The sequence below is a fragment of the Lathyrus oleraceus genome, chromosome 6 (assembly GCF_024323335.1).
Source record: "Lathyrus oleraceus cultivar Zhongwan6 chromosome 6, CAAS_Psat_ZW6_1.0, whole genome shotgun sequence".
NCBI classification, from domain to species: domain Eukaryota; kingdom Viridiplantae; phylum Streptophyta; class Magnoliopsida; order Fabales; family Fabaceae; genus Lathyrus; species Lathyrus oleraceus.
The window spans coordinates 78,203,489-78,218,172 of NC_066584.1; the positions used below are offsets into that span (position 1 = coordinate 78,203,489).

Genomic DNA, 14,684 nt, shown 5'->3' on the forward strand with positions numbered 1-14,684 from the left:
AGAAAGTGATCGGCCCCTGATGAGTCTGAGGCGTTGAAGTACACACATCCGAAACATCGGAATCAAGTTCAATTACATCAGGATCATCCACATTGGAAAAAATAAATACATCATCATGGATTACAGAATCAGTAGGAACAACATCTGCGAATTCATCAGTAGCATCTTCAAACCCTTCTCCCTCAACCCCTTCCATAGACTCTTGGACAGACAAATCTTCAACCTGGAGGATACCTTTGTCGAGCAAGGCCTGGATACCCTGCTGTAGCTTCAAACAACCTCCACTCTGAGTAGCACAATCCAAACAACCCTTCCCACAACCGGGGAAGACATCGGCCTTCAGCAAGCATTCTTTGATATCCAACAATGGAGTCTTCAACTTCAACACATCCTTAATGGACTTGGCTTTTCCCTCTATCATATTAATGTTCGCACCACCATGCTGGGGCATGGGATTGTTGACGACATTCAGAGCTGGTGCAAGGTCGATGGCCTTTGAATATATGAGGTCCTGAACTACGTGCTTAAAAGCTTTGCAGTTCTCAATGTCATGGTCAGGTGCCCCAGAGTGGAAGCTACACCTAGCGTTGGCGTTGTAACCCACCGGAAGTCTACCAACAGGAGGAGCCAGAGTGCGCAGTTGCACAAGCTGTAGTTGTTAAAGACTAGAAAGCATCTGAGCGTACGACATTGGAAGGGTGTCGAAACGCCGGTCCATCATCCTTTGCCTCTGTTGATAAGTGGGTCTGTTACCCGGTTGTTGCTGCTGTTGATACTGAGCTGGTTGACGTTGTGATTGTTGTTGTTGTAGTGGTGCTGCAGCTGGAATGGTCACAGCCGCAACATACGGTTGCTGATGATAGTTCTGAAAGTTATTCCTCCGGTTATCCCTGTTCTGATAAGAAGATATGGCATTTGCATCCTGATGCGTGTTTTTCGCAAGTGTACGAATCACGTCAAAGTAATATAAAAGATTATCGAATCCACAGAGACCAAGTGTCAATCTATCAAACCTGTTGTTATGGTGTGTATCTAAGGCAACTATTTTTAAGGGTTTTAATAAGGGTGCAATGGTAAATAAAATTATAATTTTAAATAATAAATAAAGACAGGCTCGAATGTAATTCACGCAATCAATGATAATCCAGTACTTGTTAGTGGAACTACTTATGGGCAATGTTTTCTCCTTTGAAAAGAACTAATTTAACAGGAACTGTCGCTTTCGCGTATTCAGAACCGAGTTGTACTCTCTAATCAACCCCTCCTATTGTCACGGATAAAAAGGTGCGTACTGCGTTAGAGTAGTAAACCTATTTTTAAGAAATATAGTATCTTAACTAAGTTGAAAAGTATTTTAACCTGGACTTCTTAGCAAAAAGAGGTTCTTACGAACCAGAGTTTAAACTTCCTAACGCGTCCGAAAATCGTTTTAAAATCTCTTTTCTTTTTAATCTAAAATCTCCTAATAAACTAGACAAAGCGCTTTTGGCTGTTTTTGAAATAGTTAAAAACAATTACTTGAATTGAAAGATAAAATAGCCCTTAGGTGTTTCCACGAACAATTATACTGATTACTGGTTTAATTACGATCCTCACATTCTAACCTTTATAGAATTAGTTAGACATGATAAAGTAAATATTCTTTTTATAGTTTTTCATAAAAGTAATTTAAAGCGAGTGCGGATAATAAACAAAGTAAAGTGCGAGTGCAGGAAATAAACAACGTAAATGTGCGAGTGCAGGAAATAAACAACGTAAATGTGCGAGTGCAGGAAATAAACAACGTAAATGTGCGAGTGCAGGAAATAAACAACGTAAATGTGCGAGTGCAGGAAATAAACAACGTAAATGTGCGAGTGCAGGAAATAAATAAAAGTAAAATACGAACTTGAATTAAAATGGCGGCAGGATTAACTTCCTCCAGAGTGCTCCAAAAACTCGAACCACAGACAGATTACAGACTCGATCACTCGATTGCAGAGGCACCCCGATGTGGAATGGCAACTGCTTTATAACTGATATATGCCTAGAGAATTCTAATTCTGGATGAAGAAAAACGAAAATCTAAGGTCCTATTTATAGTAAAAACTGAAAGCATGAAATGACAGGGACGCCCCTCCACTAAAAAGTGGAGGTTACTGATTTTGGCCTTGTGGCGCCCGCCACAGGCCTATGGCGCCCGCCATGGTCCCTACAGGGGATGATGGAGTGGGGATCGTGGGTCTTGACGGTTGAGGAGTGGTCTTGAGACGTGGCCACGTCATGGCTAACCCCATGGCGCCCGCCACGGTGGGTGCCGTAAGTGCAAAACGCTGAATTTCTAGGTTTTCGCCCGTTTTCACTCCTTTTTCGCTCCTTTTCCCGATTCAAGCTCCGATTATTATAAAAACCTGAAAACATAAGAAAACAAAGAAATAACAAAGCAAAACAACAATAAAAGCTAAGAATGCATGCGAAATCGGAGTCAGAAATACGGTGAATTTTAGTGTGATCAAATTCTCCCACACTTAAACCTTTGCTTGTCCTCAAGCAAACATTAAAGCTTAAGAAAATATGGTGTCAACACTTGTCTTTGGGCTAAAGGGATTCTAAGTTCAAGTCAGGATGCAGTGACAGATACTAACTAAGTGAACCAAGGGTACCATAGTAACACAAACACAAACTTCAATCCTATATTAACCACTCCATATCATCCCATAATACCTAGGCCTATCTTCTCATCTTTTTGTGTCCTTTTCATTCAGGCGCAATCACATTAAGCCCGTTATCTGTACATGCTTCATAGTAGAGTGACCGGTTAGTGATTCTGATCCATAACATAAGGTTTCTGGCACATAAGCATGTGTAAACCTGTTTTATTTCGCCTAAATGTAGCTGCGGGGGATCGGATCGTAATCCGCCCTACCAAGTTCAGTGCCAGATACCTCTGAACCAACTAACAATAGGTGACTTGCAAATTTTTTATTTTTTTTTTTTTTTTTTTTTTTTTTTTTTTTTTTTTTAGTATTAGCACTGGATCATTCACTTATGTTCATCGGCCCCCTACGTAGAGCATGCTTAAGCCGGAGCTGACTGCTAAGATAAACTACTTAGGACAATTTTTTTAAAATGATAGTAAAGGCCAAGGTGGTGGGGTTTAGGAGTGATTCCTATATTCAAGAGGTCTATGGTGCTAAAATGGTTCTGATGTTTCAAAAAGTTGACCTAGGTCACTACATCCTAATCTAAACCTGTCCCAAAGCCCAAAAAACATGTGAAACAACATCATTTTCTTTTTTAAAAATTTTCTGGTAAGGCTAAGGAAATGGGAAAAAATGAAGATGAACTAAAAAGACACTATACTGGTGACTCGTTAGACTCATGCATTATCTAAGAAAATTAAATTACTGAAAGGAAATAACTGAAAGGAAATAATTAACTAGAAAGGGAAATGACAGAAAGCAATAAAATCCCCTCCCACACTTAGATCGAACATTGTCCCCAATGTTTCGAAATAAGATAAGGGGGGTAACCTGAAAAAGACTACTGAGGAGGGGCACTGGTGCCTTCGCCGTCCTGATGTGATGGTCTGGAACGACGGGATCTACTACGATGCTGGTCCCTCCGGTCGAGTCGTGCTGATAAAGCAGCCTGAGCACTCCGAACCTCTCGAAGGTTATCTAAGATGGAACCCTGAGTGGCCTCGACAAGCTGGTAGTGTTGGCTGTTGAACTCTCTCTGACGGTTCTGCTCTAATGAGATATCGTTCAAGGTACGACAAACGTTGCTATAGGCACGATCCGAAACCAATCGCGATTGTTGCATGAAGCTCATATTGTCCGTCAGCTGCTGTGAAATAGTAGAGAGAAGGCCATCACGCCTTTCTTCTCTAGCTGTCATATCACGCCACATCTCCTCGGTGACATGGAATCCAGGAGCAGTACCTGCAACAGGGTTAGAGGAAGATGGTGCGGTGTGTGACTGTGAAGGACGATGGGGGGACATGTGAGGGATGGGAGACTGCTCTCTCCGATCATACTCATCATCAGTGTCATGTGCCTCCCCATCGGGAATATTAGGAGGAAGTGGACCCAAAACACGTGGAGCATTAAGATCATAGGTCCAGTTCCTTTCATCACGTACATCAGTACGTCTACTGCATGGTAAAGTAACAGATGGGATAGCTACCCCATGAACCATCAACTCATAACCACCTTCTCTCCTTGCTCGGCACAATTTCATGTCTTTCAGAAATTTTAAATTAATTGTGCGAGGAGGTAGTGGTTCAAGTGTAGCTATCTCATCGTTCAGGCCAAGAGCCCGAGCAATATACGTAACAAGCCCTCCAAAAACAATCGGTCTTGTTTTGTTAGTAAATAAAGTCATATGAGCAAGCATAAACGGGACCGGATTGATGTGGGTTCTAGTGAGGCATCCTTGCAAAAATAGGAGTTCACGAGCATTTACCTTGTTTGGACTTTCCCGGCCAAAAATAGTACATGCCAAAAGAAGTCTAAAAACTCTTATGGCCGGGTTGTGAATGGTCGACGCAAGTATCCCTTCGAAAGAATTAATTGAAGAACTTGAAAGCCTTTGCCAGAAGGTAAATACCTCGGCCGACCACTCCGCATCCAAAGGTGCCTCACAAATTGCACCTTCCCTATGAGGGATTCCTAACAAACCTGCTAGATTGTCGGTACTGAATTCATACTCAATTCCGAACAGTCTAAAAATAACAGTACCAACAGTGCTAGCAGTGTTAGGACTGACAGTGTATATTAAAAAACTCAAAAACTCGGTTGTCAGTCGCTCATAGGTAGGTTCCTGATTAATGAAAATATTATGCAAGCCTAGAAATTCTAATAAATTAAAAACACTATGATAAATACCCAAAGCATACAGACAGTTATCGTCGACGTACCTAGTCGAGAGAATTTCTCGACTTTGAAGCCTCTGAATAATTTTCCGTTGCCTTTCGCCCGGTCTTCCATCACGAAGAAGAAATCCATTGAACTCCATTGTTGAATGCTCCTTAGGTAGTGAAAATGGTAGAAAAAGTGGTTTATGAGGGAATGATAAAGTTTTGATTTTTTTGGTTTTTTTTTATGGATGAAAATGGAAATGGATGTTGGATATGTTTTATGGATGGTGGGTATTTTGGAAATGAGGGAGCTTTAATGGGGTTCAAGGAGGATTTGGAAGGTTGGAAAAATGGGTTTTTGGTGAAGAAAGGGATGAAAATGGTGGAAATGGGGATTCAGCCCCGTACTTGTTGTTGGTACGGTGTGGCGCCCGCCACAGGGCCTATGGCGCCCGCCACAAGGCCAATTCCTGGGCCTTGTGGTTTTGGATCCTCCTTTTGGGCCTTCTTGCACCTTTGTCTTCCGGGGGGTCTGAATAGCGTTTTCTTCTTCTTTTCAAGGCTTGAGGCTTGCATATTTTTTGTAAAGACAAAAATGAAAATATTTTTGTCTTATATTTTTTTTTTCTTTGCACGACAAAAAATAAAATAATTAAAGAAACAAAAGAAAAAGAAAAAGTTAACATTAGTGCATAATATGTATATATATAAGAAATTCAGAGTGCATGAAAATATAAAAGCTGCAGTAAAGTAAAATATGTCTGGAAATGCGATAAATAAAATACTAGGGTAATGCTGTCAGGGTAGAATGAGTCATGTGGTAGGCGTCTTTTCCTGGCTTGATCCACGAAACTCAGCTATCTCCCTCCGAAGCTCTTCAATCTCCTGATGTAGAGCATCGGTCTCTGAGGCATGAGTGAGATCAGAAACCTGCATCTGTAACTCTAAGTCTGCCACTTCCTGCTTGAGCAGGGCAGTCTCCTTACGGAGCTCATAAATCTGTGTTTGTAGGTCAGGTGGCTGCAGAGACAAATTGTTAGACATAACAGTGATCTGGGGAGTAAGAGGTGTAGGAGTGTACTCAGCGGCGGGAGGCGATTTCGGCTCTTCGACAGTCTCTCTATAACCCTCTAGAGCATAACTCCAATTTTCAGGATCATGGACACTGGTCATCAGCTGATCTGGTAATGTGAAATAGTGTATCGCTTCGCCGTCGATCAGCAGTCTAAACATGTTGGGCTCAAAAGAAGCCCTCCTCATCAGTCCTCTATTAAGACAAAAATCAATATCCAGGGTGGTGTAGAAGCAGAAGGTCCTGAGGTGCAATAACTTGCGAGACAGACCCAATGCAGTAGCAATCTGTGTAACAATCCCACCGACATGGATGATGCCTACGGATGATCTGGCAACACTAGCCAAGCCCTTTAACAGAAAGTTGCCACAAGCAACAGGGCGAGACTGAGTCGCACAAAACAGTAGGAAAATCTCCTCTTCACTTAGCAGTGTCTCTGTATCTGGAAAACCTAGGAAAGAATGTGCTAGAATCATCTGGAAGTACCTCAATGCAGGGTTGTGGATTACCTGAGAAAACTGGGTAGAAGGATCTTGGCTCCCTCCGCCGGATATTTTAGTCCAAAACTTTTCCACTTCTCTGCTCATAAAATACCCCATCGGTGTATCTGGAATAGCATCAGGAGTAGTCTGGAAACCTAGCAAATCACCAAACTCCTTGTGAGAGAATGAGTAGTCAATCCCGAACAACCTGAAAACAGCGAGTCCATCGGGTCCAGTCCAGGGGTCATAATGAAACGAGCTGAGGAACTCAAGAGTCAAGTTCCTATAAGTGTTGTTCCTGTAGTCAAACTGTTCCCACTGGAGTTGATGGCATAAAAATCTGACGCTTGGCTCTATCCCCAAGGCATCCATGCAGTCATGGTCAGGGTACCTGGTAGGAGCCATAGGGCGTCTCATGTGAACATAGTAACGCTCTCTCTGTGCATCATCTCTAAAGGCCACGTGCATGTCATCAGGGTTCTGCATTCTGTACAAGGTTAGCAAACAAGTCCTGAAAGCACATAAAACATTCAATCGTTAGTCCTGACATAATAATAATAATATAAACAAAATAAAGTAAAAGTAAAAAATAAAAAGTACAAAAAAAAATAAGAAAAACCATGGGTTGCCTCCCATGCAGCGCTTGTTTAACGTCATTAGCTCGACGACCGATATTTAAACATCATTGGAAGGATATGGTGGATCACTCAGAGTATGGCAGGTGTATGTTGTCGGGATGTCACCTCCTTCGTAGGGCTTCAACCTCTGTCCATTGACGATGAACGGTTTACATGTCTGGTTCTTGATTTCAATAGCACCGGATCTCAGGATCTTAGATACTTCGAAAGGGCCAGTCCATCTCGAACGGAGTTTACCTGGAAAAAGTCGTAACCTAGAATCGAACAGGAGAACAGGATCGCCTATTTTGAAGTCTCTTCTTATGATTCTTTTGTCATGCCAAGCTTTTGTTCTTTCTTTGTATATGATGGCATTTTCGTAGGCAGATTGTCTGAGCTCTTCTAATTTGTGGATGTCAAGGATACGTTTCTCACCAGCTGTCAAGTAATCCAAATTCAAAGTTTTGATGGCCCAATAGGCCTTATGTTCCAATTCAAAAGGTAAGTGACATGATTTTCCATAGACCAGTTGATAAGGGGTTGTTCCTATAGGAGTTTTGAAAGCGGTTCTATAGGCCCATAATGCTTCTTGAAGTTTCTGTGACCAATCCTTTCTAGATATAGAGACAGTCTTCTCGAGGATTTGTTTTATCTCCCTATTAGATACTTCCACTTGTCCATTGGTCTGTGGGTGGTATGGTGTTGCTACTCTATGCTTAACTCCATACTTGCTTAAAAGTTTATCAAATATTCTCGATATGAAGTGCGATCCTCCATCGCTTATGACTAAACGGGGTGTTCCAAACCTGGGAAATATATAATTTTTGAATAATTTGATGACTACTCTGGTGTCGTTTGTGGGTGCGGCGATAGCTTCAATCCATTTAGACACGTAGTCAACAGCTACTAAGATGTACTGATTTCCAAAAGATGGTGGGAACGGTCCCATAAAGTCTATACCCCATACGTCGAAGAGTTCTACTTCTTGGATATTTCTTAACGACATTTCATTACGTCTTGAAATATTTCCTGTGCGTTGGCATCTATCACACTTGACAATGAAAGCATGGACATCACGCCACATAGTAGGCCAGAATAGGCCAGCTTGAAGAATCTTGGCGTAGGTCTTAGATGTGCTTGCATGTCCACCATAGGGTGCAGAGTGACAATGCTCAATTATATTATTTACCTCTTCTTCTGGAACACAACGGCGGAAAATGCCATCTTTACCTCTCTTGAAAAGAAATGGTTCGTCCCAATAGAAGTTTCTCACATCACTATAGAACTTCTTCTTCCGGTGGTAGTTTAGATCAGGGGGTATGATGTCAGCGGCTAGATAATTAACAAAGTCTGCATACCAAGGTACATCACTTATGGCTAAGGATTTTTGAAAATACTCATGAGGGTCTGGGTTATCTTCTTCAATGGTTTCTAGTTGGGCTATCAGTCTATCATAGGCAAAATCGTCATTTATGGGAACTGGATCAGGTTTCAGGTATTCTAGCCTAGATAGGTGATCAGCTACCACATTATCAGTGCCTTTCTTATCACGGATATCCAAATCAAACTCTTGCAGTAATAGAATCCATCGAAGTAACCTAGGCTTGGCATCCTTTTTGCTTAGTAAGTAACGAATGGCAGCATGGTCGGTATAAACTATAATCTTGGCTCCTACTAGATAAGATCTAAATTTGTCTATTGCAAAAACTACAGCTAGGAGCTCTTTTTCGGTTGTTGCGTAATTGAGCTGTGCAGCGTCTAGGGTTCTACTGGCATAATAAATCACATGTAACTTCTTATCTTTTCTCTGACCTAGAACGGCTCCAACAGCGTAATCACTGGCGTCACACATTATCTCAAACGGTTCTGACCAATCAGGGGGTTTCATTATAGGTGCTGAAGTCAGAGCTTCCTTCAGAAGATTAAATGCTTCAGTACATTTTTCATCGAAGATAAATTCAGCATCTTTCATTAAAAGACCAGTTAAGGGCTTTGTTATTTTGGAGAAATCTTTGATGAAACGTCGGTAAAATCCGGCATGTCCAAGAAAACTTCTTATCTCCCTGATAGTCTTCGGCGGTTTTAGATTCTCTATGACTTCTATTTTTGCTTTATCTACCTCTATACCTTTTTCGGAAACTATATGTCCTAAAACAATCCCTTCGGTGACCATGAAATGACATTTTTCCCAATTTAGCACAAGGTTTACCTCCACACATCTCTCCAGGATTTTCTCAAGGTTGACAAGACAATTTTTGAAATCTGATCCACAAACTGAGAAATCGTCCATAAATACTTCCATAATTCCATCTAAATAATCAGCAAAGATAGACATCATGCAGCGTTGGAAAGTTGCAGGAGCATTACAAAGTCCAAAAGGCATTCTTCTATAGGCAAAAGTTCCAACTGGGCATGTAAAGGTAGTTTTTTCTTGATCTTCGGGGTGAATAGGTATTTGGAAGAATCCTGAATATCCATCTAAATAACAAAAGTAAGAGTGTCTGGCTAGGCGCTCCAACATTTGATCTATGAATGGTAATGGGAAATGGTCCTTCCTAGTTGCTTTATTTAATTTTCTATAATCTATGCACATACGCCAACCTCCATCGGTTCTTTTTGCTACAGGTTCGCCCTTCTCGTTTTGCACGACTGTGATGCCTCCCTTTTTGGGTACTACATGCACAGGACTCACCCATTTACTGTCCGAGATCTGATATATTATACCTGCCTCTAGTAACTTAAGAACTTCAGTCTTAACTACCGCACTCATTATAGGATTTATTCTACGTTGGTGTTCTCTGGAAGGTTTTGAATCTTCTTCAAGCAAAATCCGATGCATGCATACGGATGGGCTTATTCCTTTTAGATCAGAGATCTTATATCCTAAGGCTGAGGGGTACCTACGTAAAACTTCTAATAATTGATCGGTTTCTTTTTGGTTTAAGGTAGCACTGACTATAACTGGACGATTCATATCTTCATCCAGAAATTCATATCTCAGGTTTTTAGGCAGTTCCTTAAGTTTTACGGTCGGTTTCATAGGGCAAGGCATAGGATCTGGGGTAAGAGATAAACATTCGTGAAGGTTATCATCAATGTAGGGTGTTTTATAATTGTCATCTTCCAAAATAAGGGTTGATGGCAATTTTATAGATTTATTTTCTTCTTCTTGTTCTAATTCCCTAATGCATTCTTCGATGATATCTAAGGCATAACAAGAATCTCCTATCACAGGTGCCATAAGAAATTTTGACAATATAAATTCTATCTTCTCTTCACCTACCTCAAAAGTTAGTTTTCCTTTTTTAACATCTATTACGGCTCCAGCAGTCGATAAGAACGGTCTACCTAGGAGGATTGGTATGTCGTCATCTTCTTTAATGTCCATGACAACAAAATCAGTAGGTATAAACAACTGACCCACCCTAACAGGGACGTCTTCAAGTATGCCTATAGGGTATTTAACGGATCTATCGGCTAATTGAAGCGACATCTTAGTAGGTTGTAATTCTCCTAAGTTTAATCTCTCACAAACTGCTAAAGGCATTAAGCTCACACTAGCTCCTAAGTCTAGAAAAGCTTTTTCGATGACATGATTCCCTAAAATACAAGGAATGGAAAAATTTCCGGGATCTTTATCTTTCTTTGCTAACCTATCTTCGGAAATAGAATTACATTCCACGGGTTTCGGATCTTCAAGTCTACGTTTATTCGTAAGTATGTCTTTGAGAAACTTAGCATAAGAAGGTATTTGGGTGATGGCTTCTGTAAAGGGGATTTCTACGTGAAGTTTTTCTATAACCTTAACGAATTTTTGATATTGATTATCGATTTGGGTTTTTTTTAATCTTTGAGGGTATGGTATTGGTGGTTTGTATGGCGGTGGTGGTACATAGGTTTTATTTTTAGGTTCTTCTCCTTTTTCTTGACTTTCCGGGGTTTCAGGCTTCTCTGGTTCCTTTTCCTCACTCCTCTTAGAAGTTTCAGGCTCACTTAATCTAGGGTTTAAAGGCTCCTTATAAGCGGTTCCACTTCGTAGAGTAATGGCATTAGCTTGCCCTTTCGGGTTTTGTTGAGGTTGTCCAGGGAACTGTCCTCCAGGGGTAGTCTGTGGGGCTTGGTTTAACGCTACCTGAGAGATCTGGGTTTCAAGCATCTTATTATGAGTAATGATTTGATCAACCTTGGTTCCTAACTGGGTAATTAGTTCGTTAACATGGACGCTTTGGTTCATGAACTCTTTGTTTTTCTGTTTTTGAGCAACGATGAAATCTTTTACAATTTCTTCAAAGTTCGGGTTTGGCGGTACAGGTTGCATAGGTTGATTTGTTCTAGGGGCTTGGTAACCTTGTTGTCTCGGAGGTGCGGTATTTTGAATAGGGTTATTATTTTTGTAGGAGAAGTTTGGGTGATTCCTCCATCCAGGGTTATATGTGTTAGAAAATGGGTTCCCTTGGGTATAGTTCACTTGCTCAGTGTTGGTTTCATTTAACAGATTGCATTCGGCGGATTGGTGTCCTTGCGTTCCACATATCTCACAATTCGGCGAAACTGCGGCTACAGTATTCGGAGTTGTACACATATGTTCGACTCTAAGGGCCAACGCGTCCATTTTAGCCTGCATCATGTCTATAGAGCTTAGCTCATGTATTCCTCCTTGGGCTTCCTTCTTTTCCACTGTCGCTCGTTCTACTCCCCATGATTGATGGTTTTGGGCCATATCCTCGATAAGGGCACTAGCTTCAGGGTAAGGTTTATTCATCAGTGCGCCACCAGCGGCAGCGTCGATGGTCATCTTAGTGTTATAATGAAGTCCATTATAGAAGGTTTGGATGATTAGCCAATTCTCTAAGCCATGGTGTGGGCATGCTCTTAATAGTTCTTTATATCTCTCCCAGGCTTCGAACAACGACTCTCCTTGGAGTTGGGTAAATCTAGTTATAAGGTTTCGAAGAAGAGCGGTCTTACTTGGGGGAAAATATCTAGCAAGAAAAACTTTCCTAAGGTCATCCCAAGTTGTTATTGAATTGGGTGGAAGGGAATCTAACCATGATAGAGCTTTATCTCTGAGGGAAAAGGGAAATAATCTTAAGCGTGTCGCCTCAGGAGAAGCTCCATTGCTTTTAAAGGTGTCTGCTAACTGAAGAAAGTTTTTTAAATGTTGGTTTGGGTTATCAGTAGCGAGACCTGAGAATTGTCTCTGTTGCACTAATTGCAGCAGGGATGGTTTAAGTTCAAAATTATTGGCTGGGATAACGGGGTTTACTATACTGGAACTAGGTTCCTCGTTTGATGGTTGGGCGAAGTCCTTAAGAGGTCTTCGGTTTTGTTCTTCGGCCATAGCTATCCTATTCCTATGGAAAAATAAACGTGCGCGAGCGTAACGTTCAGGTTCAGCTAGAGGGTCTACTAAACTTCCGGCACTGCGAGTCTTTCGCATTGACCGGTGGGTAACAACCTTAGTCTAAACGGTATAACTACAGGGTAATGAAATTTGACGAAATTGGTCCCCGGCAACGGCGCCAAAAACTTGATGCGTGTTTTTCGCAAGTGTACGAATCACGTCAAAGTAATATAAAAGATTATCGAATCCACAGAGACCAAGTGTCAATCTATCAAACCTGTTGTTATGGTGTGTATCTAAGGCAACTATTTTTAAGGGTTTTAATAAGGGTGCAATGGTAAATAAAATTATAATTTTAAATAATAAATAAAGACAGGCTCGAATGTAATTCACGCAATCAATGATAATCCAGTACTTGTTAGTGGAACTACTTATGGGCAATGTTTTCTCCTTTGAAAAGAACTAATTTAACAGGAACTGTCGCTTTCGCGTATTCAGAACCGAGTTGTACTCTCTAATCAACCCCTCCTATTGTCACGGATAAAAAGGTGCGTACTGCGTTAGAGTAGTAAACCTATTTTTAAGAAATATAGTATCTTAACTAAGTTGAAAAGTATTTTAACCTGGACTTCTTAGCAAAAAGAGGTTCTTACGAACCAGAGTTTAAACTTCCTAACGCGTCCGAAAATCGTTTTAAAATCTCTTTTCTTTTTAATCTAAAATCTCCTAATAAACTAGACAAAGCGCTTTTGGCTGTTTTTGAAATAGTTAAAAACAATTACTTGAATTGAAAGATAAAATAGCCCTTAGGTGTTTCCACGAACAATTATACTGATTACTGGTTTAATTACGATCCTCACATTCTAACCTTTATAGAATTAGTTAGACATGATAAAGTAAATATTCTTTTTATAGTTTTTCATAAAAGTAATTTAAAGCGAGTGCGGATAATAAACAAAGTAAAGTGCGAGTGCAGGAAATAAACAACGTAAATGTGCGAGTGCAGGAAATAAACAACGTAAATGTGCGAGTGCAGGAAATAAACAACGTAAATGTGCGAGTGCAGGAAATAAACAACGTAAATGTGCGAGTGCAGGAAATAAACAACGTAAATGTGCGAGTGCAGGAAATAAATAAAAGTAAAATACGAACTTGAATTAAAATGGCGGCAGGATTAACTTCCTCCAGAGTGCTCCAAAAACTCGAACCACAGACAGATTACAGACTCGATCACTCGATTGCAGAGGCACCCCGATGTGGAATGGCAACTGCTTTATAACTGATATATGCCTAGAGAATTCTAATTCTGGATGAAGAAAAACGAAAATCTAAGGTCCTATTTATAGTAAAAACTGAAAGCATGAAATGACAGGGACGCCCCTCCACTAAAAAGTGGAGGTTACTGATTTTGGCCTTGTGGCGCCCGCCACAGGCCTATGGCGCCCGCCATGGTCCCTACAGGGGATGATGGAGTGGGGATCGTGGGTCTTGACGGTTGAGGAGTGGTCTTGAGACGTGGCCACGTCATGGCTAACCCCATGGCGCCCGCCACGGTGGGTGCCGTAAGTGCAAAACGCTGAATTTCTAGGTTTTCGCCCGTTTTCACTCCTTTTTCGCTCCTTTTCCCGATTCAAGCTCCGATTATTATAAAAACCTGAAAACATAAGAAAACAAAGAAATAACAAAGCAAAACAACAATAAAAGCTAAGAATGCATGCGAAATCGGAGTCAGAAATACGGTGAATTTTAGTGTGATCACATCCCCTTCTCTTCTCTTCTGTCCCTGAATGAACGGCTTCTTCACCCCTGATGAGGATCCACCTCCACTCCGGATCTTGTATGTCTTTAGGTAATTCTCCACCCTTTCTCCAGTAGAGACCACATCAGCAAAGTTGGAAGCATTGCAACCTACCAGACGCTCCAGATAAGGTCCAGGCAGCGTATTCATGAACATGTTGGCCATTTCCTTTTCCAACATAGGAGGCTGAACACGGGAAGCTGTATCCCTCCAGCGTTGAGCATATTCCCTGAAGCACTCATTGCTTTTAAGAGACAGATTCTGAAGTTGAGTTCTGTCCGGAGCCATGTCTGCATTATATTGGTACTGCTTCACGAAAGCCTCTGCCAAATCCCTCCAGCAACGGATGTGGGCTCTGTCCAGCCTCATATACCATTCCAAGGATGCCCCAGCCAGGCTGTCCTGGAAGAAGTACATAAGTAGCTTCTCGTCGTCAGAGTATGCAACCATTTTACGGAAATAGGCTTGCACGTGAGTTTTGGGGCAAGAGCTGCCATTGTATTTGTCAAATATCGGGACCTTGAATTTCGG

At 41.2% G+C, this 14,684-nt stretch overlaps 1 non-coding gene across 1 annotated transcript; it reads left to right on the forward strand.

The window, feature by feature from the left end:
• The first annotated feature begins 11,861 nt into the window (after nucleotides 1-11,861).
• LOC127099419 (small nucleolar RNA R71) lies at nucleotides 11,862-11,968 on the forward strand. The gene has a single exon (XR_007793922.1). It is a non-coding gene; the product is annotated as a small nucleolar RNA R71 (small nucleolar RNA).
• Nucleotides 11,969-14,684: the final 2,716 nt, after the last annotated feature.